The sequence below is a fragment of the Gorilla gorilla genome, chromosome 21, assembly GCF_029281585.2.
Source record: "Gorilla gorilla gorilla isolate KB3781 chromosome 21, NHGRI_mGorGor1-v2.1_pri, whole genome shotgun sequence".
In the NCBI taxonomy this organism is placed as follows: domain Eukaryota; kingdom Metazoa; phylum Chordata; class Mammalia; order Primates; family Hominidae; genus Gorilla; species Gorilla gorilla.
In genome coordinates, this window is record NC_073245.2 from 15,387,995 (window position 1) to 15,412,425 (window position 24,431).

The 24,431-nt window shown below is 47.4% G+C and overlaps 2 long non-coding RNA genes across 2 annotated transcripts; both read left to right on the forward strand.

The window, feature by feature from the left end:
- Positions 1–1,474: 1,474 nt before the first annotated feature.
- Positions 1,475–4,258, forward strand: LOC129529006 (uncharacterized). The gene is made up of 2 exons (XR_008674377.2): positions 1,475–1,773; positions 3,917–4,258. It is a non-coding gene; the product is annotated as an uncharacterized lncRNA (long non-coding RNA).
- Positions 4,259–16,397: 12,139 nt separating this feature from the next.
- On the forward strand, positions 16,398–18,311 carry LOC129529008 (uncharacterized). Its single transcript, XR_008674379.2, has 3 exons — positions 16,398–16,547; positions 17,396–17,489; positions 18,212–18,311. It is a non-coding gene; the product is annotated as an uncharacterized lncRNA (long non-coding RNA).
- Positions 18,312–24,431: the final 6,120 nt, after the last annotated feature.

Sequence of the window (24,431 nt, forward strand, 5' to 3'; positions counted from 1 at the left end):
GCCCCAGTGATCGTCAGCACCAGTGGCCATCAGCACCAGCGATCGTCAGCACCAGTGGCCATCAGCACCAGTGGCCATCAGCACCAGCGATCATCAGCACCAGTGGCCATCAACACCAGTGGTCGTCAGCACCAGTGACCATCAGCACCAGTGGCCATCAGCACCAGTGGCCGTCAGCACCAGTGGCCATCAGCACCAGTGATCGTCAGCACCAGTGATTGTCAGCACCAGTGGCCATCAGCACCAGTGATCGTCAGCACCAGTGGCCATCAGCACCAGTGGCCATCAGCACCAGTGATTATCAGTACCAGTGGCCGTCAGCACCATGGCCATCAGCACCAGTGGGTCATCAGTACCATGGCCATCAGCACCAGTGGCCCGCATGGGAGGGGTTCTCACGTGGGGCTTCTGCCTGGCCACCTGGTGAGATTCTCCAGGGCTGAGTGTTTTCAGAGGACCTAGTTGTTACGGATCATCCTGCATCTGCCCTTCCTGGCACATTAATGATCACAGTCAGCATGCAGCACAAAGCCAGGTGGAGCTTTCCAGTAAGGAGGGTCGCAGGCAGCCAGTGGCTCCACCTTCGTGTGCAGACAACACGTGTTCTCAATGATCAACACACAGTCACCAGGGACATGAACACGTTGTGGCATAAACCGTGTCCGGGTGTGAATGTCCACAGACTCCAGTGTCCCTATATACACTCAGGTGCACAGCCCCTTCCATCTCCAAGTGGCAGGTGCCAGGAATCTCAGGTAAAAATGTGGGCCTTTGGTGCTGAGCTGAGGCAGGAATTCTCCACTGTTCTGGGTGTCCTAGACCAGAAGTAAAGGGAGACTTCCACCTTACACCAGTGCGCCTTGCATATGGCAACTGCTCTTCAAGGGACAACTGAGTGAAGGGCTCAGAGCCCCAGTTGGAACTCAGAGGGCACCCAGGGCCTCGACCCTCCTCCCTGACAACCTCACCCCCAGCTCAGTCCTTGGCATCCCGCCAAGGTGCCTCCATGATACCTTGGACTTCTAGGAGCAAGAGTGAAATGGGATTTAGTGAGTTTTATTCTGGGACCTTCCTGACCTTCTGGAGGGTCTCCGTGGAGAAGTGACTCCTAATATCTTTGAATTCTAAGATAGTCATTTTTGAGAGCTAGGTAAGTACTATGACCTCTCCTTACACAAAGATGAATACGCTTTCAGGAACTCAGTGGTCTCTATGGAGCCCATCTGTGGGTCTCACATCAAGAAACTTCCAGAGACAGATCTGACTCTGAAGACTGCAGGGCACTGCAAGAACTCGATGGGGACCTGAGGCCAGAAACTGGCAGAGCTCGTGGAGGAAGCCGCCAGGCCCTGGCCCGGCCTCCCTCTCGGCTGTTCCTCCCCCGGGCCCTACCGGGCTGCGCGTTTGATAGGCAGCTGGAAGACCCAGGTGGGCGGTTCAATCGGTCACGTGGACACGCAGCTCAGCCAATTAGAATCTCGCGGCAGTTGATTCCTAGAGGTGGAATCCATTAAACTGACAAAGCCCCAGTCCCGGGGTCCTAATAGTCGGGACTATTAGGTCATCCTGGGTACTCAGGCTTCTAGACTCTAGACTGAGCTGCCTTGGTCACTCGGGGACAGTTGGCAGAGTATTCGTGGTCAGGGAGGTGACCCGTGGTCAGCAGGATCAGGCCACCCAGGGACAAAGGGTGCTTCTGCGCCAGGCCCTGGAGAAGGACAGAGCGGTGGGGACTCGGGGTCGGCGGCAGATAGGGGAGTCACCACCTGCTGGGTAAGAGGGGACTCATCACAGGGGCCGAGGCAGGATGAGTGCCTCCTCCCAGCTCAGGCCGGGTCCCAGGCTGGACTCCTCCCTGTCCCCCAGGGCCGGCCTCCTTCGGAGCTGGCTGGGGACAAGCCTGGGAGGGAAAGGGGAAGTAGAAAGAGCTTAGGGCACAGGGATTGGGGCCGATCCTGGGGTCTGAGCTGTGGGGTGAGGAGGGGATCGCCTGTCCCCTGGGGAGTGATGATGTCACCCAGCCGTGGCCGATGCTGGAGGTCATGATCTGAACCGTGACAGGTTACCCCAGGGCTGCCTTCCTGTTCTTCTCCTGGGCTGTCAGGGGACACCCTGCTCTGTTTTGTTTTTAAGTGACCAGAGACAGACATGTAACATAGAAAACGCTATCACTTTGATCATTTGTTTCAAATGGAAGAAAAACCGACACAAGTGGGTTTCTGGTGGGAAGCGCTTCCCTCCAATTCCAGGAACTCCATTAAGGAGTTAAGAAAGCACAGAGTCCTGTCAGCAGCCGGAGACATGCTGGGCAGTGGTGACCTCGGAGCCACCCTGGGACATGGAGATCTCGAGCTCTACCCTCCGTGCAGGGAGATTCCTTTCAGAAAAAATCTCTGGCAGAGTGGGAGAGTATAGGGGCCAGTCACATACAGGCTTGCTGCTAGGACCCCTTAGCCATGGGCAGGATGGGCACAGTGACCAGGGCCAGGAAACTTACAGGCCCACAAAAGAGTGTCAATTTCAAAGTCAGGAGAAAAAAAATTGAACTATATGATATTAATATATTTATCATTATACCAGTAACTCATAAAATCAAATTTCAAACTTTTTTTTTTTTTTTTTTTGAGACAGAGTCTTGCTGTGTTGCCAGGCTGGAGTGCAGTGGCACCATCTCGGCTAACTGCAACCTCCTCCTCCCAGGTTCAAGCCATTCTTCTGCCTCAGCCTCCCGAGTAGCTGGGACTACAGCCACCCACCACCATGCCTGGCTACTTTTTTGTATTTTAGTAGAAACGGGGTTTCACCATGTTGGTCAAGATGGTCTCGATCTCCTGACCTCGTAATCTGCCCGCCTTGGCCTCCCGAAGTGCTGGGATTACAGGTGTGAGCCACCGCACCCAGCAAACTTCAAACTTTTTTATGGAACAAGGACACACAGGCATTAATCCCCAGTGTCCATCAAAGTTGCAATGCAGCCCTACCGGCCTGGCATCCTTGAAAGGGACGTGCATTTAGTAATGAGATATGCTCAGCAGCGTAGTCAGTGGTGTGGTGCATTCTCAGCTGTGCCTCATCAGCCCTGATGCAAACACCCAGAAGGAGCACAGCCACTTTATCCAGAGGTGAAGTTTTGCAGTAAGACAGCATTCATAGGGGGAGTTCTCAACCAATGTCAGTCCCCAAAAAGGGAACTGGCTTTATTATGGTCATTAGGATATTCACTCGTAGAAAACAGGACCTGACAGACAAAGCAAAGAATGAATACCAAGATTAGAAGTATTTGGCACATTTGGGATGAGAGGGAGGCACAATGGGAAAGTGTTGAGTTGAAATCAAACTTGGGTTAAATGTGCTCAGTTTTGCCCAGGACCATTCTTGGCCACAGGACTCAGTTTGCTGAGCAGGTGCACAACACACAAGGATACAAGCAGCCATTGCACACAGACACACCCACATCAGACACAACCTGCTCTCCTCTCCTCCCTGCACCAAGAGGTGCATGTGGCAGGGGTCCTGGTGGAGCACTTCCAGGAGGAATGTCTGGGGACCCTCATGTGAAGGGAACTCCGTGTCAAGGCACCTCCTTTCCTCAGCCACAGTGAGCTCTTGGGAGCTGGGCAATGGTGTGGGAGAGGTTGTAGGGGGTAGCAAAGCAGGGGAACCAGCCTGGAATTGTCTGAGAGAAAGACCAGGCCACTAAGAGTGCAGATGGAGACATGAGACATCCGAGGGAGGGAGGAGAGGGGACCCCCTCGTGAACTGGGGCTCACGTGAACCTGCATCAAGCACTGCAGCAGTGTTCAATCAGAAATGCTGCCCAGTACCCAGGTGGGGCACATACATGCTCAACACCTGAAAAATATCTGTTCTGATTTGGGCTTCAGGAGAAGAGTTAATGTCTCATCTTTCCCTCTAGCAATCAGCCATGACTGCCTTTGTACTGTCCATGCTCTCAGCCCACCACCTCGTCCCCCTGCCATTGCAGTGGCTAACACTGGAGACAAAGACCAAGACACCACCGCCTTTCTCCAGTACCTCTCAAATCAGCACAGACAAGGACAAAGGCCTCAATCCACAACTGCTGATGATGGACCCTGGCCACATGGGATGGTCAGACGCGCCTGCCCAGCTATCTGCAGGCGAAGAGGCTCAGAAGAGGTTTGGGGGCCTGAAGGACATCTTGCTCCCATGTGCATATGGGCAGGCTATTTCTGCTCCATGAGTCAATTTTGCCATATAAAATACTTAATTTCAGCCATTCCAGGGTGCTATAGGATGCACAGCTTCCCATCAGCCCACCTGAACTCCAGCCATGCCATTTTAATACCAGGAATGAGGTCACCTGCTTTCCTGCCCCTTAAGAGGCCAGAGCCATGAAAGCAAAATGGCACTTCTGTTTACCTGTTATATTATTTTTTGTAATCCTCATATGTTTGGAAAATGCAATTATATGAAAAAAGTTTAGTAATTACAGACATAACAGCAGAAAGACCTTGGAACCAAGCTTATTCTCATGGCCGATTCTGCTCCACCTGGGACTCTGCTGTGCTGCGGGCATCCTGTGGTCAGAATCGCAGAGGGACCATCAGGGAGGGTCTTCCCAGAGGATGGACCTCACGTGACTGCTGCCTGAGCAAGTGGCACTGGCCACTCTGCCTGGAGAGAGGAGTAAATACAGGGCTGGCCAGGAGACCTGCACACTCTGCTACCGGCCTTGTCCATCTTTAGCCTCTAATTTGAAAATGAGGAACACAGAGACCAAGAGTATCTTTGAGGGTTAGTACGGACCACAGAAATGCCCTGGGCCTTTCACTCTCTCCTTTTGCAAATTCCCAGGTGTGGAAATGCCGTTTGGATAATGAGGGAGCCTGAAGGAGGTGGACACATGAGCAGCCCCGACACGCCTGGCTCCATCCTCTGAAAATGGGGCCCCGTGCCCGGCGTGTGGCCTTACTGGTTCAGTCTTCTGTGCAAAGGGAGGCTGTGAGCGTCCAGATGCCCAGTGCCTCCTACCTGGAACAGCACAGGATCTGGCAGACCCCTGGAAGAATCTCATGCACACTTGAATATTCAGGGAGTTCCCGCCCAGCAGAGCTCGCCTCTGTGGCTACCTTGGTCTTGCTGCTGATATCTGCCAGAAAAGGCCTGGACTTGGAGACAAGCCTGGGATTTACACTCAGTCCTTCCCCATCTGGCTGGTTCCATTTCCTTGGCTCTCTCTGCTGGAAGTCTGTGCTCCTGAACATCAAGTCAGAGGAGGCATCTGAGTGCAGGGCAGGGAGCCTCAGATGGGAAGAAGTCAGAGGAACCAGAATGTGTCAGAAAATGCCAAGTCATGTGCCTGAGCTCAAAAGTCAGCTGGGCCACAGGCTGGCTGTGTGATCTTGGGCAAGTTCAACCAGCTTCTTTATACCTCTTTTCTCACCTCAAAATGATAAGAGAAACCACTTCACTAATACACTGAGGGCTGCTATTAAGTTCTATGTACAAAGACCCATGGCAGGCCCTATGCCCTTCGGTGAGCACTACTCCTCCTTACAATTTACTGCCAGGAACACTGGGCGAGAGAACTTCAGTGGAGCAGGGATTGGCTGAGCATGAGCCAGGGTTGGGGGAAGTAAATAATGGGCTGTTGCCAGGGCCTGAGCCCAACAGAGAAGGGCTGTGTGCAGAGGGAGGGCCTCAGGTCCTGGGGCTCCTCCTGGCCTCTTTCATCCCGACTACTTCACACCCTCCTCTAACAACGACTCCCACCTCCTTTTCCAGCTCTCCTTGATCCTGCTCAGGGTGGCGCCTGCTGTCCCTGGTCCCTTGGTCCCCACCTGCCTCAGTGCCCCCCAGTCACATCTGCTGTTTCTGCCATGGGTCAGTAGACAGGGTAGGGGTAACTGGTGGTGCAGAAGAAACCACCTGAGAGGGGGACCCCAACGCGGACAGGGCACAGACGGGGCTTCCACCAGTCTCAGTGGATGAAGATTCTGTCCCTGCCATCCCCGCATTCTCTCCCTGGTCTCAGAGGCCCTCCTGGGTCTCCAGTTGTCCTCTCTCCCACCTCCACACTTTCTTGTTCCAGTCCTGCTCTTGGATTTCTTTAATAATTTTCCTACTTCCAAGATCCCCTGATGATCAGTTTCTGCCTGGGGTCACCAGGCGACTGACCATGGTGGGGATGGTGACTTGAGACTCCTGGACCACAGTGCAGGTGACATATGCAACCTACAGAGTGAAAAGGAACAGTGCCACTGCTGGGTCATTTTGAAGATGAGGCTTAGGTAATGGATTAAAGACTTAAATGTTAGACCTAAAACCATAAAAACCCTAGAAGAAAACCTAGGCAATACCATTCAGGCCATAGGCATGGGCAAGGACTTCATGACTAAAACACCAAAAGCAATGGCAACAAAAGACAAAATTGACAAATGGCATCTAATTAAACTAAAGAGCTTCTGCACAGCAAAAGAAACTACCATCAGAATAAACAGGCAACCTACAGAATGGGAGAAAATTTTTACAATCTACCCATCTGACAAAGGGCTAATATCCAGAATCTACAAAGAACTTAAACAAATTTACAAGAAAAAATCTAACAACCCCATCAATAAGTGGGCAAAGGATATGAACAGACACTTCTCAAAAGAAGACATTTATGCAGCCAAAAGACACATGAAAGAATGTTCATCATCACTGGCCATCAGAGAAATGCAAATCAAAACCACAATGAGATACCATCTCACACCAGTTAGAATGGCAATCATTAAAAAGTCAGGAAACAACAGGTGCTGGAAAGGATATGGAGAAATAGGAACACTTTTACACTGTTGGTGGGACTGTAAACTAGTTCAACCATTGTGGGAGTCAGTGTGGCAATTCCTCAGGGATCTAGAACTAGAAATACCATTTGACCTAGCCATCCCATTACTGGGTATATACCCAAAGGAATATAAATCATGCTGCTATAAAGACACATGCTCACGTATGTTTATTTTGGCACTACTCACAATAGCAAAGACTTGGAACCAACCCAAATGTCCATCAATGATAGACTGGATTAAGAAAATGTGGCACATATACACCATAGAATACTATGCAGCCATAAAAAAGAATGAGTTCATGTCCTTTGCAGGGACATGGATGAGGCTGGAAACTATAATTCTGAGCAAACTATCACAAGGACAGAAAACCAAACACCACATGTTCTCACTCATAGGTGGGAATTGAACAATGGGAACACTTGGACACAGGGTGGGGAACATCACGCACTGGGGCCTGTCATGGGGTGGGGGGAGGGGGGAGGGATAGCATTAGGAGATATACCTAATGTAAATGATGAGTTAATGGGTGCAGCACACCAACATGGCACATGTATACATATGTAACAAACCTGCACGTTGTGCACATGTACCCTAGAACTTAAAGTAAAATAATTAAAAAAAAAAAAAGATGAGGCTCAGGCAACACATGTCCCTTAAATCCAGTCTATGAGGGCACCACAAAGTCCTTATTCTTTGCAAATTCTAGCAGAGAGGTTGTACTAGTTTTGGAGAGAGTCCTCAAAAGCAAGATCCTGTTTCTTGACACAGCTTACCCTGGTGAAGCTCCCTGGCCAAGCACAAACTCCCAGGTCAAGCACAAACAGCCTTCACCAATGGCAACATCACCCCTCAAAGAGGAGGTGGCACTAACACTGTAAGTGGGCAGCTGCTATGGTCTTCTGCTGCCTGGAGAGCTTTGCCTCCATCACTGCTGACCACCTGGGGAATTCCCAGGAACTACTCTTCAAAGGTACACTCGGATGCCCCCTCTGCAAAGACATTTTGTTCCCTTACTGTACCTCTGAAATCATTTGTTATCCAAGCATTTGCAAATCCACCTGTCTTCTGTGTGTGGCTTTCTATGTGGCATATCTATGGACATTGAGGGTGAAAAACAAGAGGAAGACTCTGTTCCTTTTCTTAGGGAGCTCACAGTTCACTGGATAAGACAGAAGGAAGCCATTGACTCTGAAAGGGAACAGGATGTGGCAAAGATGGGGCAGAGGGGTGAGCACAGAGGGGATCAAGAGAAGGGGGAGAAAGACCATTGTCATCAGTGCAGCCATTCTGGGGAGCAATGTGTGAGCTGAGCTTTGAAAAAGAAATGAGATTTTAAAAGAGTGTGGGAGGAGAGCCCTCCTGAGATGTATGGAGAGACCAGTGCCCCTCCTCCCTGCCACTCCCACTCCTGCAGCTGTTCCCTTCTTCCCTCTGTCCCAGCTCAGCACAGTCACAACTCTCCAAATCATGACACTCAAAATGCCACATCTAAAAAGAACATCATGGCTGGGTGCAGTGGCTCACACCTGTAATCCCAGTACTTTAGGAGGCCGAAGTGGGTGACTCACCTGAGGTCAGGAGTTTGAGACCAGCTTGACCAACATGGTGAAACCCTGTCTCTACTAAAAAAAAATAAAGTTAGCCGGGCATGGTGGTGCATACCTGTAATCCCAGCTACTTTGGATGCTGAGGCAGGAGAATCACTTGAACCTGGTGGGAGGAGGTTGCAGTGAGCCGAGATCACACCACTGCACTCCAGCCTGGGTGACAGAGCAAGGCTCCATCAAAAAAAAAAAAATCTGAGTTCTGGGTAGGTGCCTCTGCTTCTTCTGACTTGACCCCCCCCCTCCCTTCCCTGCCCTCTTTGTGTCTCATGTAGTTGTTTCCACTCACTCAACCTCCATACTCCCTGGACAGCACATGAAAAAAATTGCAACTCTGAATCCCCATCTGCCTGTGTGTGATTTGTATCCTCTGTGAGTCAACAAGGTGAATATATTCCTCATTTGGTTGCGGGATTTTTTAAAACGTCTCAAACAGTCTCTGCCCCCTGAGAAAGTAAATTCATTCACCTACAAAGAGAAAGGAAAGGGACAGCCATCCACCAATTGACTCCTGAGTTTCCCTCTGCATCCTTCAACACTTATTGGGACTTACATGAAACAATGTGACAACTTTTTATTTCTATCAAACTACAGCTTTCTTCCTTGTATCTGAAGAAGTTGGCACCCTCTACACAGAATAGGAGAGCACAGTTTCAACAGTTATTGCATACATCACTGACCATTCTTACTACTCCTCAAAATTCATTGCAGGTCCACCAAATGTTCTGTTTGTTGAAGATTAAATTATAAAATTAAATTTCAACAATATGCATATATAATTAACGAACCCAGAGAAAAGATCAAAATGGTGAGCATATAATATAAATGTGTACATATTACAAAGAAAAAATATGGAAAGCTACCATCATACTTGTTTTTCTAATCTGTCATGAGACCATTTTTTTTTTTTTAAGACAAGGTTTCACTCTATCATCCAGGCTAGAGTGGAGTGGCCCCATCATGGCTCACTCCAGCCTGGGTTTCCTGGGCTCAGCTGATCCTCCCACCTTAGTATCCAGAGAAGTTGGGACTCACAGCATACATAAAAATTAATTTCAAAATGGATCAAAGACCTAAATATAAGAACTAAACTATAAAACTTTTTGAAAAAAACATAGGGGTAAATGTGTGTAACTTTGGATCAGAAAAATAATTTTTTAAATATGACACCAAAGGTAAAAGTGGCCGAACATGGTGGCTCACACCTGTAATCCCAGCACTTTGGGAGGCCAAAGCGGGAGGATCTCTTGATCCCAGGAATTTGAAACGAGTCTAGGCCACATAAAGAGACCCCATCTGTACAAAACAAAATTTAAAAATTACCTGGGTATGGTGGCATGTGCTTGCAGGTCTACTCTAGCTACTCAGGAGGCTGAGGCAGGAGGATCACTTAAGCCAAGGAGTTTGAGGCCTAATTTGAGGCCGAAGTAAGCCATGATTGTACCATCATGCTCCAGCCTGGGTGGCAGAGTGAGACCCCTGTCTCAGAAAAAAAAGTACAAGTGACAAAAACAGAACTGGATTTCATCAAATTAAAAACTTATGACTTCAAAGACCACCAGCAAGAAACTAAAAAGACAATCCATAAGATGGGAGAAAAACTTGGCAACTTGTCTATCTGTTAAGGGACTTGTATCAGAATACATAGGGAACCCTTAACAACTCAACAAAAGGCAAGTAACCCAAGTGAAAAAATGAGTAAAGGATTTGCACAGACATGTCTCCAAGATGATACACAAATTGCCAATAATCACATAATTCGATGCTCAACAGCATTAGTCACTAGGGAAAGGCAATCAAAAGCAGAATGAGATGCCACTTTACACCCCCTAGAATGGTTATGATAAAATCTACAGACGAGAAGAACAAGTGCTGATGAGGAAGGAGAAATGAAACCCTCATACACTGCTAGTGGGAGTGTGAAATGGTACAGTCATTTTAGAAAACAGGTTGGTGACCAGGTGTGGTGGCTCACATCTGTAATCCCAGCACTTTGGAAGGCCAAGGTGGACAGATTGCCCGAGCTCAGGAGTTTGAGACCAGCCTGGGCAATATGGTGACACCCCCATCTCTACAAAAAAATAATAAAAAATTACCTGGGTGTGGTGGCTTGCGCCTGTAGTCCTAGCAACTTGAGGGGCTGAGACTGGAGGATTGCTTGAGCCCAGGAGGTCAAGGCTGCAGTGAGTCATGTTCGTGCCACTGCACTCCAGCCTGGGTGACAGAGTGAGACCTTGTCTCAAAACAACAACAACAACAATAAAACCATAAAATAGGTTGGAAATTCCCCTAAACAATTAAACAGAGTTACACTTTGACCCGAAAATTATAGGCCAGATGTGGTGGCTCATGCCTATAATCCCAGCACTTTGGGAGGCCAAGGCAGGTGGATCACCTGAGGTCAGGAGTTCGAAACCAGCCTGGCCAACATGGTGAAACCCCATCTCTACCAAAAATATAAAAAATTAGCCAGGTGTGGTGGCTTGTGCCTGTAATCCCAGCTACTCGGGAGGCTGAGCAGGAGAATCGCTTGAACCCAGGAGGAAAATGTTGCAGTGAGCTGAGATCACGCCATTGCACTCCAGCCTGGGCAACAAGAGTGAAACTCTGTCTCAAAAATAAATAAATAAATAAATAAATGAAATATACTCTTAGATATATACACAGAAATGAAAACATGTCTATGCAAAACTTTACACAGGTGTTCATAGCAGCTTTATTCATAGTAAACAAAAGTGGAAACAGTTCAAATGTCCACCAGCTGATGAATGGCTAAATGTAATACATGCATACAAGGGAATATTTTTCAGCAAAAAAAGAAGTTCTAGGCCAGGCAGGGCAGCTCATGCCTGTAATACCAACATTTTGACAGGCTAAGAGGATGATGTCTGTCACCTGTTGCCGGATAGAGTGTCCTAAATGTGAGTTGTCCAGCCAGGATGTGGCCTGTATGCTGCACCTGCTGTTCTTGGTGTATTGGGCAAGGAATTGAACAAAATGCCAGTGTGGGCACAGATTTATTGAAGAAAATTCAGAGTGGGATTGGGCTTGAGCAAGCGGCTGCTCAAGAGCCCCCTCAATTATGGTTTTTATTAAAGAAAAAACCCGGCAACACCTCTCAGTGCCCTTCAGAGGCCTCCAATTGACCACACCTCATAAAGGATTGGCCCTAGACCAATCGGAGGCTGAAGTGGCTTGTTATCATGGGAGCAAGGATGTGGCCTATATGCTGCACCTGCTGTTCTTCTGCTCATTTGAACTGGCTGCACCTGCTGTTCTTCCACCCCTGCAGCACTGGCTGCACCAGCTGAAACCCTGGTTACCCTAATTCCCTATTCTCCTGCCTCATTTCCCTCTGAGAGATATGATCCCCATAAATCTTTATGGGAGGCAGAAGGGCTGAAGATCAGTTTTCTGCAGCTACTTTCTACTGGTCATGGGCATTGTCCCTGCCTATTGAGGATCATGGCTCTCTATCCCTAGGTATTTAGGTGGGTATCCATGGGTTGCGGCAAGCCTTGTACGTGGTTATAAAAGGTGCAGCTGGCTTGATCTAGTCACAACAGGTAAGTATTTTGGCCTGATTTTGAATTTTGTTCCAAAATTGGCTGAAACCCTTATACAAACATCTGTAAGTGAGAGAGCAAAAATCAGTTAACATTTTACACCAGGGAAAATTGGTAAGCATTTACTTATCTTTTGACTGTCTTTTAAATAGGTAGTTCAGGTCTTCTACGGGTTCACAGGTATAGTGGCTGGTGGGAGTCTCCGGTTCCAGGTCCAGGGCTTCAGATGTTGCAGGCTTAAACCTGGAAAGAGGTATCCAACTATCTAATCCTAGTACTTTGGCCATGGAAGGCATGGCCAACACCAGTGAAAATAGTCCCTTCCATTAGGGTTGTAGTTGTTGAGCAGGTGACTCCTCATTCCATGTTTTAACAAGTACCTTATCTCCTGGCCTGACCTTGGTTTGCTGGTTAGTTCCTGGTGCGGGGAGCCTTTGAGTTCCAAACTCTCGCGAGACCTGCTGAAACTGTCCTAGGTTAACTAGGTATTTTATTAACCCAGCCTTTTCTGGATCAGTAATTAGATCATTAGTTAAAATGGCCTCCCATATAACATTTTATATGGGCTTATATTAATTTTTGCTCTTGGAGAATAATGGTTTCTTAAGAGGGCTATGGGCAGTAAGTTGATCCAAGTTTCTGATGTTTCCTGACGTAGCTTAGCTAATGCCAGTTTTAGAGTTTGATTAGCCCTTTCTACTTTCCCTGAGGATTGAGGCCTCCATGCTAAGTGTAAATAGTATTTAATTCTGAGAGCCTTAGCAACCCTTTGAGTTATTTGGGAGGCAGAAGACAAGCGATTATCACTTTGGAGGCTTTGGGGCAACCCAAACCGGGGGATTATTTCCTTCAAGAGAACCTTGATAACCGCATTAGCCTTATTCCGTTCTGACAGGGTAGGCTTCAACCCAGCCAGTAAAGCTGCTTCATTCTCTCCTCGACTCCAGCTGTCTTTCTGGAATCAGGTGCAGTTTGCTCACAGGGTCTTAGAGTAACTGTCTTCCCAAATCTCACCCTCCTTTGTGATGTACTCCTCCCAGTCTTTTTTTTTTTTTATTGGACTCTACTTCTTTGGATGATGCATGCTGGTGTTTTCAAAAGGTTCCTGACTAGTTGTGTCCTTTATAAAATAATCTGATAATATTTTAGCTCTTTCTTCCTGAATTTTGTAGCATATTTTTGAGCTTCTGCTGAACCCATTTTTGAGTCTCATGACATTTTCCATGTATGGAATTGTGCCAATAGAAACAAAATGTGGTCATATAGCCTCCCCCAACACTTCAACCAAACTGGTTTACGTCAGACCCTGGCAGCTTCTGCTGTCATTGGATCTCAGTGAGGCCTTTGCACCCATTCCCTCCCTTTGTGATTCATCCACGGACATCTCTCTCCATTGATTTGAGAACCATCTCAGCAATATTCCTTGCCTTATTCCAGTTCTCACTCCATCTCACTGCCTGCTGTTTCCTGTGAAATAAAGAAATGTCCCACACTTTAGAGAGTAAAACAAAAATTGGAGCTTAGAGAGGGTGGACTTGTCAAGAAGACACAGAGCTGTGAGTGTGGTAAGCCCTTAAAATGGGCTCAATGACATCGCTGCCTCCCAGGGATCCCTAATGTCTGAGAGTCCCAGTGAGCTGGGATGAACCCAGGGCCCAAGAAGGGCTGTCTGACCCTCCCACCTCCAAAACCACACCCAGTGCACATGGCATGAGGCTTCCATGGTGATGGTAAAGAAACCTCACCTGCCATCTCTCCCATTACTGCCGTGTCCTGTTACTGCTGAGTTGCCTGTCATCCCATTCTGTGCTGAGTGTCCAGATGTGATCAATAGAATCAAGGGGAAATGTTCTGAGAGGAAAGGGCCTGGAGTCAGACCAGGGGCTTTGAGCTCTGAGCTCAGAGCCTTCAAACCTGGGGAGCTCCACAGCAGTGCCAAGAAGAATGGGGGACATTGGGGTTTGAGTTTATGTTTGGAAGAATATAAGCATGACTTGGAGACTCCTATGCTCTTGTGTCCCCAGCAGGCAGAGCTAGGAGCCGCTGGAGGGAAGATTGGTGCTAGAAGTTCATGTGAGAACAGGGCAGACCCCTGCATAAATGCAGGGGTGGGTGGCGGAGGGGGCGGGGTCTCCCAGGCACTGCAGGTGTTTGAATCAAGGCCCAAACCCTGTGGCAGGAGTACTCTCAGGGAACTCAAACATTTATTTTACTAGGGCTTTAACATAAAGTATCAGTTCTTAAGAAAATCCACAACATGTGAGTGAAAATCTCATTTAATCGGCTATGAGATGTTATACAGGTGGAAAACTGGGTTAAGTGTTAAATTGTTATCACCGAATTGTTGCAACAAATTACCAATGCCGCAATCATGCATAGCTGTAAGGGCTCAAGTAACGGAGGGGGTGGCCAGCACCCTGGCAGAGGGAGACAGCACAGAAGGTCTTTGTGACTCAGGTCATAGAATGGAAAATGGTTTTGTGGGCAGACAATGAGAAAAGGGGGACAGAGTAGCTGTGTCCTGAAATAAAGCCTCTTAGGTGTTATTTGACCATTTGTTTCTCCATGTGAATGTATAACTTTGATTTTAAAAATAAATAGAAAAGAGCCTCTTTCCTGACAACACCCAATCCCTGAGCCCCACAGATGGTGTTCTGGTTTCTTGCAGGAGTTTCTCATCCCGCCTGCCTGCTCCCTTTTAGGACAAACCCACCAGCAAGGAGGTCTTCTAGCTCTTATTGTGTGTGTTCTCCTGCTGGTCCTGGCTTTGGCCCCAGGGACCTCTGGGTTCTGTCAGCTGCACTTCCATCCAACCTCAGTGCATAGGACTCTGTGCCTGCCTCCTCCAGGCGGGGCTGCTGCCCCCAGGTGTCCAGCTGGTACGGGGCTCCCGTGGCAGCTCTCCTCTGATGACCGAGTGTGCTGGGGATGCTAAGGCTGACTTGTTGCTGGCACAGCCAAACCTTCTTTGCTGACTGTTTCAAAGACTCCCTAAAGACTCCATGTATTTTCCTTAGAACACAGTCCTGAGCAGTCCCACCCATCCTCTTCCCCTCTCTCCCCCACACTGGGGGTCACACTTGCTTCATGGTCTAGTGGCTTACCCAGTTTTTTCTCATTCTTTTCATTATGTCTGTTCCCTCCTAAAACCCTTGCAATTTAGTTTTGGCGTCTGTTTCTCAGAGGAGCTCGGTAACAGACTCCACACTCTCTTCTCCCAGTCCCTGCTGCCCCTGTGGCAAGGTGGGCAGTTGGGGACAACAGAAACCGGCTTCCCTTGTCCAAAGCATAAGCTATTCCTTAGCAAAATGGAGCGCCGCCCCCGCAGCTAAGGGCTGCATTTCTCCTTGTTCCTGCTAGTCACATCCAGCACATCTGGGCTATCACTCTTGATGGCAACATTAGATTGGGGCCCACTGTGGTCATAACAGGGGTGGACCAGGTGGCAGAGTCTTCAGTCACCATGGAAACCCTGGCATCCAGTGCTAACAGGTATTTTAGAATAGAGGCTCAGATGCTCTATGCTCTCTGCGGCCCCAATCCTCCGCCCCTCCCTGCAGCTGCTGGGCAGGCCTCCTGGGCTCCTCACTGCCTTCTGGCAGGGTCTCAGAGGCAGCTTGCTCTGGAAGGCATCCTGACTCTGGGTTCAGGAGCTTGCTGGGCTTCTGCTTGAAAGTTTGAGGTTAGAATGTCACCTTTTCTGAGTTACATTTTTCTGCTGCAGATTTTGGACATTTCCTGAGGGACACTGAATACATGGGGGTCGATGGAGGCGAGGAAGGAGGGGCTAGAAGGAAGGAAAGGGCTATCACTGGGTGGGCCCTCTGGGACAGGGCGTAGCGCAGGGACAGTGCTAGGGGGACTTCACACGGAGGAATGAGGGGTGGGATGCAGTGACATCACAAGGGTCCCATTATGACCCCTCCTCCATCAGCTAAGGGGGGATGGGCTGAGCCTGAACAGAGGGAGAGGGGAGTAAATAAGGGGCTGTTGCCAGAGCCTGAGCCCACCAGAGAAAGTCTGCGTGCAGAGGGAGGGCCTCAGGTCCTGCTGCTCCTTCATCCTAACCCCTTCACACCCTCTTCTAACAGGGACCTCGACCTCCCTTCTCCACTCTCCTGGATCCTGCTCAGTGTGATGCGGGCCTCCTCTGGGGCCCTGGAGTTCCCACTGACCTTCAGCCCCGCCAGTTGCATCTGCTGTTCCCACTGCAGGTTAGTGGACAGGGTGGAGGGGGCTAAAGGTGGAAAAGATACTTTGTGAGAGGGGGACCCCAACACGAGGACACGGCACTGATGGAGCCTTTACCAAAATGCTGGGAAAGGTCTCCCCACCATCCACATATTCTCTCCCAGGCCTCAAAGGGCCCTCCCCAGTCTCCAGCTGTCAGCTTTCCCACCTCCACCTTCTCTCCTCCTTTCGGTTCTGCTCCTGAATTTCTTCAAAAATTCTGCTGCATCAAGACTCTCATGCTAGTCAGTTCCTGCCTGGGGTCACCAGACTGCTTTGAAGTCAGGAAGAACATGGTGGGGACGGTGACTTGAGTTTCCTGGACCACAGTGCAGGTGAGAAATGCACCCTACAGAGTGAAAAGGCACAGTGTCATCGCAAGGTCATTTTAAAGATGGAACTTAGACAACAGATGTCCCATAAATCCAGTCTATGAGGACACCACAAAGACCGTATCTTTTGCAAATTCTAGCAGAGAGGTTGTACTAGATTGGGAGAAAGCCCTAAAGAACAAGATCCTGTTTCTTGACACAGTTTACCCTGAAGATGCTCACTGGCCGAGCACGAACTCCCAGGTCGAGCACAAACAGCCCTCAGAGAGGAGGTGGCACTAACACTCTAGGCGGGTGGCTGCTCTATGGTCTTCTTCTGCCTGGAGAGCTTTGCCTCCATCACTGGTGACCACCTGGGGAATTCCTTAGTGTACTCAGGGGAATTCCTGAGTGTACCCCTCAGAGGTACACTAGGATGCCCCCGATGCAAAGACATTTTGTTCCCTTACTGTACCTCTGAAATCATTTGTTATCCAAGCATTTGCAAACCCACCTGTCTTCTGTGTGTGGCTTTCTATATGGCATATCTATAGACATTGAGGGTGAAAAGCAAGGGTAAGACTCTGTTCTTTTTCTTAGGGAGCTCACAGTTCACTAGATGAGACAGAAGGAAGCCACTGATTCTGAAAGGGAACAGGATGTGGCAAAGATGGGGCAGAGCGGTGAGCACAGAGGGGATCAAGAGAAGGGGGAGAAAGACCACTGTCATCAGTGCAGCCTTTCTGGGGAGCAATGTGTGAGCTGAGCTTTGGAGAAGAAATGAGGTTTTAAAGAGTGTGGGAGAAGAGTCTTCCAAGGACTCTTCTTGGAAGACCAATGTCCCCTCCTCCCTGCCATTCCCCCTCCTGCAGCTTTTCCCTTCTTCCCTCTGTCCTTGCTCAGCACGGTCACAACGACCCTCCAAATCATGATGCTCAAAACGCCACATCTAAAAAGAACATCCGGGTAGGTGCCTCTGCTTCTTCTGACTTGGCCTCCCTTCCCTGCCCTCTTTGTGTCTCATGTAGTTCTTTCCCCTCACCCAACCTCCAAACTCCCTCTACAGCAGATGAAAAAATTTGCATTTCCGAATCCCCATCTGCTTTTGTATGATTTGTATCCTCTGTGAGTCAACAAGGTAAACATATTCCTCAATTGGTTGTGATTTTTTTTTTTTTTTTTGAGATGGAGTCTTGCTCTGTCACCCAGGCTGGAGTGCAATGGCACAGTCTAGGCTCACTGCAACCTCCACCTCCCCAGTTCAAGCTATTCTGCCTCAGCCTCCCGAGTAGCTGGGACTACTGATGCATGTCACTACACCCAGCTAATTTTTGTATTTTTAGTTAGATACAGGCTTTCACCGTGTTGGCCAGGCTGGTCTCAAACTCTTGACCGCGTGATCCACCCACCTCGGCCTCCCAAAATGCTGGGATTACAGGCATGAGCCACCGTGCCTACCCAGTTGTGAAATTTTTTAAAACGTCTGCAACATACTCTGCCCCTAAGAAAGTAAATTCATTCACCTACAAAGAGAAAGGAAAGGGACAGCCATCTACCATTTGACTACTGAATTTCCATCTGCACCTTTCAATGTTTACTAGGACTTACATGAAACTATGTTTCAAAATACACCTTTCTTTTTATTTCTATCAAACAAAATACACTTTTCTTCCTTGTATCTGAAAAAGTTGGCACCCCCTCTACAGAACAGGAGACGCACAGTTCCAACAGTTATTGTATACATCACTGACCATATTAATGACTCCACAAAATCAATCATGGGTCCACCAAATATTCTGTTACCTGAAGACTAACTTATAAAATTAAACTTCAACAACATGAATATACAACAAATGAACAGAGAGAAAAGATCAAATTGGTGAGCATATAATATAAATGTGTACGTATTACAAAGAAAAAATATAGAAAGCTACTACCATATCTGTTTCTGTAATTTGTCATGAGGCCGTAATACCATTAAAATTTTTTAATTAATTAATTTATTTTTCACCACACTTCTTTTGCTTTGTGGATTCAGGCCATGATGGATACAATGACTTCTTCCTTTCATTATCCCCTCCATATTTCTTCTGCCCTCATCAAGAACCTCAATTCATCTCAGGTCTTTGTATTTTAGAGTGCCTTAAACCTCCATTCCCAAAGGACTAAGTCCTCAATCATCCTGCCGTCTCTTAGTTTAGTACCTTTCCCTTAAACTTTACAACTGAATGTGGAAGTACAAAGAACCACCCTAAGAATCCCCTGGGTTGCTAACATAGCCATCCTTTGACCCACGGGGTAGCAGCAACCCAATTATTTCTTGGAAATCAGAATCATTAACACCAGACAGTCAAGTAATCCCTTGTGTCTGTTGGTTCAATAAAATAAGGAACCTAAGTATTCAGGTAGAAGTCTCATCTTCCAGTTTAATGAAGCAATTGCTGTCCTCTGATATTAACCCCCTAGGGACAAATTCCTCTAAATCATCAGAACTAAAAATTGCTGAGACAAAATGCAAAAATTCTTTAAGGGGGTTACTAGATGTGATTGTCAAAGGAGCCACACTTAATTCTATTCTTTTTTGTAAACCAACATATTCTGACTATGGGGGAGACAGCACCATGTATCTTCTAATTCAAAGCAGATTCTGCATCAGGTAAAACAGAACTCCATCCTTATAGGGTGTCATAACCAAATCTAAGCCATTCCACCTTTCAATTACGCCAGCTGCTTCCAGAAGATAGGGGCTGTGGTGAGAACAGAACTTCCGTAGCTGCGACATGAACTGCTTCCTCAGATGATGGCTGGATTCCTGTGAATGTGGATAAAGCATTCTGTCAGTCCGCAGATGGTGTTGCTGGCAGAAGCATTACAGGCAAGGCAGGCAGCTCCATCATACTTCAGGGTCACCCCTGTAATGCTGAGGCTGTCCACTTTTGTGTATTGCCAGCTTACTGCATAGGTTCAGCTGTAACCAGGTCTAAGTGTTTTCCTCAGTAAACTGGTCATAAGGAGCAGTTCATGAGGTCACAGGCATGGGGTGAAGGACAGGACACAATGCAACAGGAGTTTGTGTCAAAGGAATCTGAAGTGCCTGTTATGAAATCTACTCATATATTCCAGACCTACTCAAACTTGATCTCTTATATACCATGTCCATTTGATGATAGATTGTGCACATGCCTGATCTCTTGGCAAGGTGAGTTTGTGATGGGAAGCATTAGGCATTCAGTATCTACCAAGGCCTGGTAGCAAGACAGAAGCTGTTCTCAAAAAGAGAATAGCTATCTGTAGAAGACATGGATTTTATTCAAAAATTCTAGAGGTCAAGGTGGTCATTTTCCTATTCATGCTTTTGAGAAGCTACATACATCAACTGTTTGCCACACTTAAAGTATCATTGGGTCTGTTGAGTCAGAAGGACAAGTGATAGAGCAGCTTATACTATAGCCTGAATTTAGAGCAAAGCCTTCTTTGTCCCAGGTCCCATGTGAAACGGGAAGCCTTACAAGTATCTCTGTAGATTCACAAATGTGATACATGTTGCCTCCAAAACCTAAAAAGGCTTATCAAGAGTTGTGCCTCTTTGTGGTAGGTAGTACAAAATGCGGAAGTTGGTCTTTTGCCTTGGAGGAGATATTTCTGTGTTCTCCAGACTACTGAATCCCCAAACCTTCACTCAGGTGACCAGCCCCTGGCTTTTGTGTGGGTATTATCTCCTTCAATATGGTTCACATATGTCTTATTAAGACATCTAAAGTACTTGTAACTTCCTGCTCATCAAATCCAATCAGCATAATATCATCAATATGGACCAGTATTATGTTTTGTGGAATGTCAAGACACTCAGTATTTCTTTTCTTTCTTTCTTTCTTTTTCTTTTTTGAGATGGAGTTTCGCTCTTGCTGCCCAGGCTGGAGTGCAATGGCGCGATCTCAGCTCACCGCAACCTCTGCCTTCTGGGTTCAAGCAATTTTCCTGCCTCAGCCTCCTGAGTAGCTGGGATTACAGACATGTGCCACCATGCCCAGCTAATTTTGTATTTTTAGTAGAGACAGGGTTTCTCCATGTTGGTCAGGCTGGTCTTGAACTCCTGACCTCAGGTAATCTGCCCGCCTCAGCCTCCCAAAGTGCTGGGATTACAGGCATGAGCCACCATGTCTGGCTTAATGCTCAGTATTTCTATAGACCATGTCATGGTGGAGAACAGAATAGAGCTACCCTGTGGCAATGCTGTGAAGGTATACTGTTAGCACTACCAGGTCACAGCAAACTCTTTCTGGTGGTCCTTGAAAATTGGTATGATGAAAAACAGCTTTAGCTGAGTCAGTAGCTGCATACCAAGTTTCAAGGGTTATGATGATTTGCTCCAGTAAAGTTGTTATATCTGAGCCTGCAATTGCAATGAGAGTCTCTACCTGATTTACTTAATGATAACCCACAGCCTCTCTCCAAAATTCATCTAATTCCTGAACAGGCCAAACTGGTAAGTTACATGGGGATGTGACAGGTATCACCACTTCTTTTGAGTCTTTGATTGTGGCATTCATTGATACAATTTCTCGAGTGATGCTTTGCTTCTGGTTTATTCTTGGTAGGGAGGGGAAGTTGCAAGAACTTTCACTTGTCAAATGTACAAAAAAGGGCAAAGCATGACTGATTTGACCAGTAAAGATACAAAAGCCATTTTTTGATTTAGATTGTTTATTATGTACGTAGACGTGGACACTGAAAGGAAGAATAGTCAAAGGTGACAGCTCCCTGTGGTTCTTGTCCCCCAACCACATCCCTACACACACACACACACACGAAACTGAAGTGAAAGGAGCCAGATGACTGCAAGACAAGTTGGAGGGTACCCACTGCTGAGGATCCAATTCTGCAACTCTGTTATGCAACTCTATTCTGAAGAGGGTGGGGTAGAAAGCCTCATACCTCATCAGAACCCAAGAGGCAATAGCAGCCTCTTAGCAGATATACAGGAGTGGGAAATGGCCTTACAGCAGCTCCTCATAGGCCTCTCACCCTGTGTTCCAGGAGGATAACAGGGTGTTCTGCCAAGAGTCAGATTACCTGTGATTCGTGCCTTTACCCAGAAGGCCTGTGTGGATATGTGCAAGGTTGTCAGGGTGCAAGGTGGGGGCATTCCCCTGCAACTTCATGCGCCACCTCCTGCTTGTTCACATATGCAGTGAAGAATTCTTGGTAGCATAGGCCACCACTATTACATTCTTTAAGTAACTGTAAAGGTATCAGACCAAGTCTGTTCTGTTTGTCTTGGGCAAAATTAGATGAGAGTGATCATGCTATTACTCACATTAGTGCAATCAGACCATAGCCAGATGCCACATCTGGAGTTAAGCCAGTGAAAGATGTTACTAACCCAGGTGCAGCATGAGGTGTTATCAACCACACACCTCCCACACTCACTGGCCAGCAGGAAGTCCAGGGCAATATGATTGTCCATTATCACTCATGCTACAGAGTTTAGAATAGTCGGTGAAAAGCATATTAAAAATTCTAACAACATGAGTGTCTGCAAAGTTAACCTTGTTCTTTCACTTCACTGGAAGCTATTTCCTGGTGCCAAGGGCTATTGGGAGGGTTCTGATTAAGATTCTATGCTGGCCAGCAGTGGAGGGTGGTGGCGGCACTCTGGGTTAAATTTGCCCAGATGCCCTGCAGACAACTCCCACCACCCCTGACACTCCAGGGCCCAAGATGTTCTCTCCTCACATCAACCAGGGTTGCTCTTCTCCTTGCACAGCTGGGTGGTCAGTATGACCAGTCCTTGCAGCATTCACTTCACTGTGTTTGCAGCTCTTCCCACATCTAGCTGACACCACACATTCAGACTCATCCTTAAGTGGCTCAGGAGTTTCTTCCTTATATACTTTGTACCACCCTAAACACTCTCTCTTCCCCACTGATGCACTGAGGCCCACCAGGACTACCTTAGGAATTGCCACCACATATTCATGATCATTATCATCAATGTCCATAACTGCCTAAATTCAGTAAGCATAGCCAGACAGCAAAAGATGTACCATATTAGAGTCACCTATTCTCTGGCTCATTTTTGCTACTCCGAAATTCCAGTAGCTCAGAAGTAGACACAGAAGATAGTGCAAGAAGTGTTAATTATGTGGTTTGGGAATTTTATAGGCTGCCTGGGCCTCCTCTGTTCCAATCTGTCACAAATTCTATTTAAATGTAATAGAAGGTACCATTTCAGGGAACTGCCACATTTTTTGCCCAAAGTGCCTTCATGATGAGTATGCTCCACTTGGTGCATAGGCTTCACTGTTAGTTACCTTTACCCGTTTCTCTTTAAGGGCAGCACCTTCCATCTTTTAATGGCTCCTGGCACCAGGGCAGTACAGGTCTCCTGATCAGCTTGTGGATTTCAGTGATGTCCATTATTGAAGGGTCTTTTTTCTTGGCATCCACAAGTGTCACAAACTGGGGGTTGATATCTTGTGCAATCTGCACCATAATATTTGTCCTCATAGAAGCTACAACTTGATCGTCCAGTCATCTCATCACCAGCACCACACTGCCAATTCCACTGTTGACTGCCTACAAGTCAGTGAACTGTAACAAGGTGCATTTTGGGGGCAGGGGGGTGTTTCTAGTGCAAGTGTTGGCCGGCAACTCCACCAACTGAGCAGAGTTCCTTTTTCCATGCAGTTTTGGGCAATTTCCTTTGGGGCTCCACAGCAGCAGCAGCCCAATATCCCCCACTGGCCTTGAACTTAGCTGACCCATCTGTGAACCAAGCCCAGGTATCCTCAAGAACTTCAGTGCACTAAAGTCCCCAAGAAGCCCACAGTGCTGGCACAGATCCTGTGTCTGAGACAGCCACATCTAGAGGGTGACTAGGCACTTTTTCATGTAGCTGTGAGATGCCATTAATGTCTAGTTTACTTCTTTCCTGGATGTAACACCTCCATTAGTAATGGATGCTTGTCGGGCAATATCCACTTTGTTAGTGTTCTCATTTCTGACCCACCCCAGGATAGGGATGCTGGCATGTAACAACACGTACTGTTACTCCCGCTTATGTACTTGTGCCTCTCCATTGTTCTACTTTGTATTTTCTTACAGGGAATGTCCTTTACAGTTAAACATAGTATTACATACACACTCTACATCTATTCCCACAATACATTCAGCATTATTAATTACAGCCACTCCAGTGTATACTGGCACAAAAGGGCCCACCCACAAAGATATATCAGCCCATTGTTCAGAGTTACTTCCAAATCCAGTTAATTTTTCAAAATGGGCATAGAAATTTCTTGGCACGTCCATGACTTGTGCCCCTGTGTCCAGAAGAATTGACATGTTTGGCAACCTTGGTTGCCAGCAAGTCTCTAACACACCTTGCAGGGCATAAGGCCTCACGTTTTATTATGGACTGAAGTTCCTCAGCCTCTGCCCTGATGCAGTTTATTCTTGAAGAGTTCGAAGTCAGGGTAGAAGGTGGAGTTAGATGCATTAGATACATCCCTGTCCTCACAGCACAGACCTCAGCATGGAGATTCAGGTCTTTCTGGTCATCCTGCAGTTTCTTCACAGTCAGCACCAAAGCTGCTCAGGCATCTTCTCCTGATAACTGCTCAGAGCTTTAAGTGTGTTTGCCCTCTCATGGACTGATAAGAGAGAATTTCCCTCATGGGCAGTTCATCAGTATCTGCCCTTTGGGAATCACCTGGCATTGTAGCCATGTCCACATGGTCCTATGGTTTGGATCTTTGGTTAGATTTTTCTTCCTCCTTATCCTGAAGGCATTTCCCTTGGTGCCTGGAAAGGGCTCACTCAGTGGGCCTCGGCTGCTCAAACCCTGCGTATTTCCCAGAAAAGCCTGTCTTCAGGACTGGACTTTGGTGATTTAGGTCACTCATA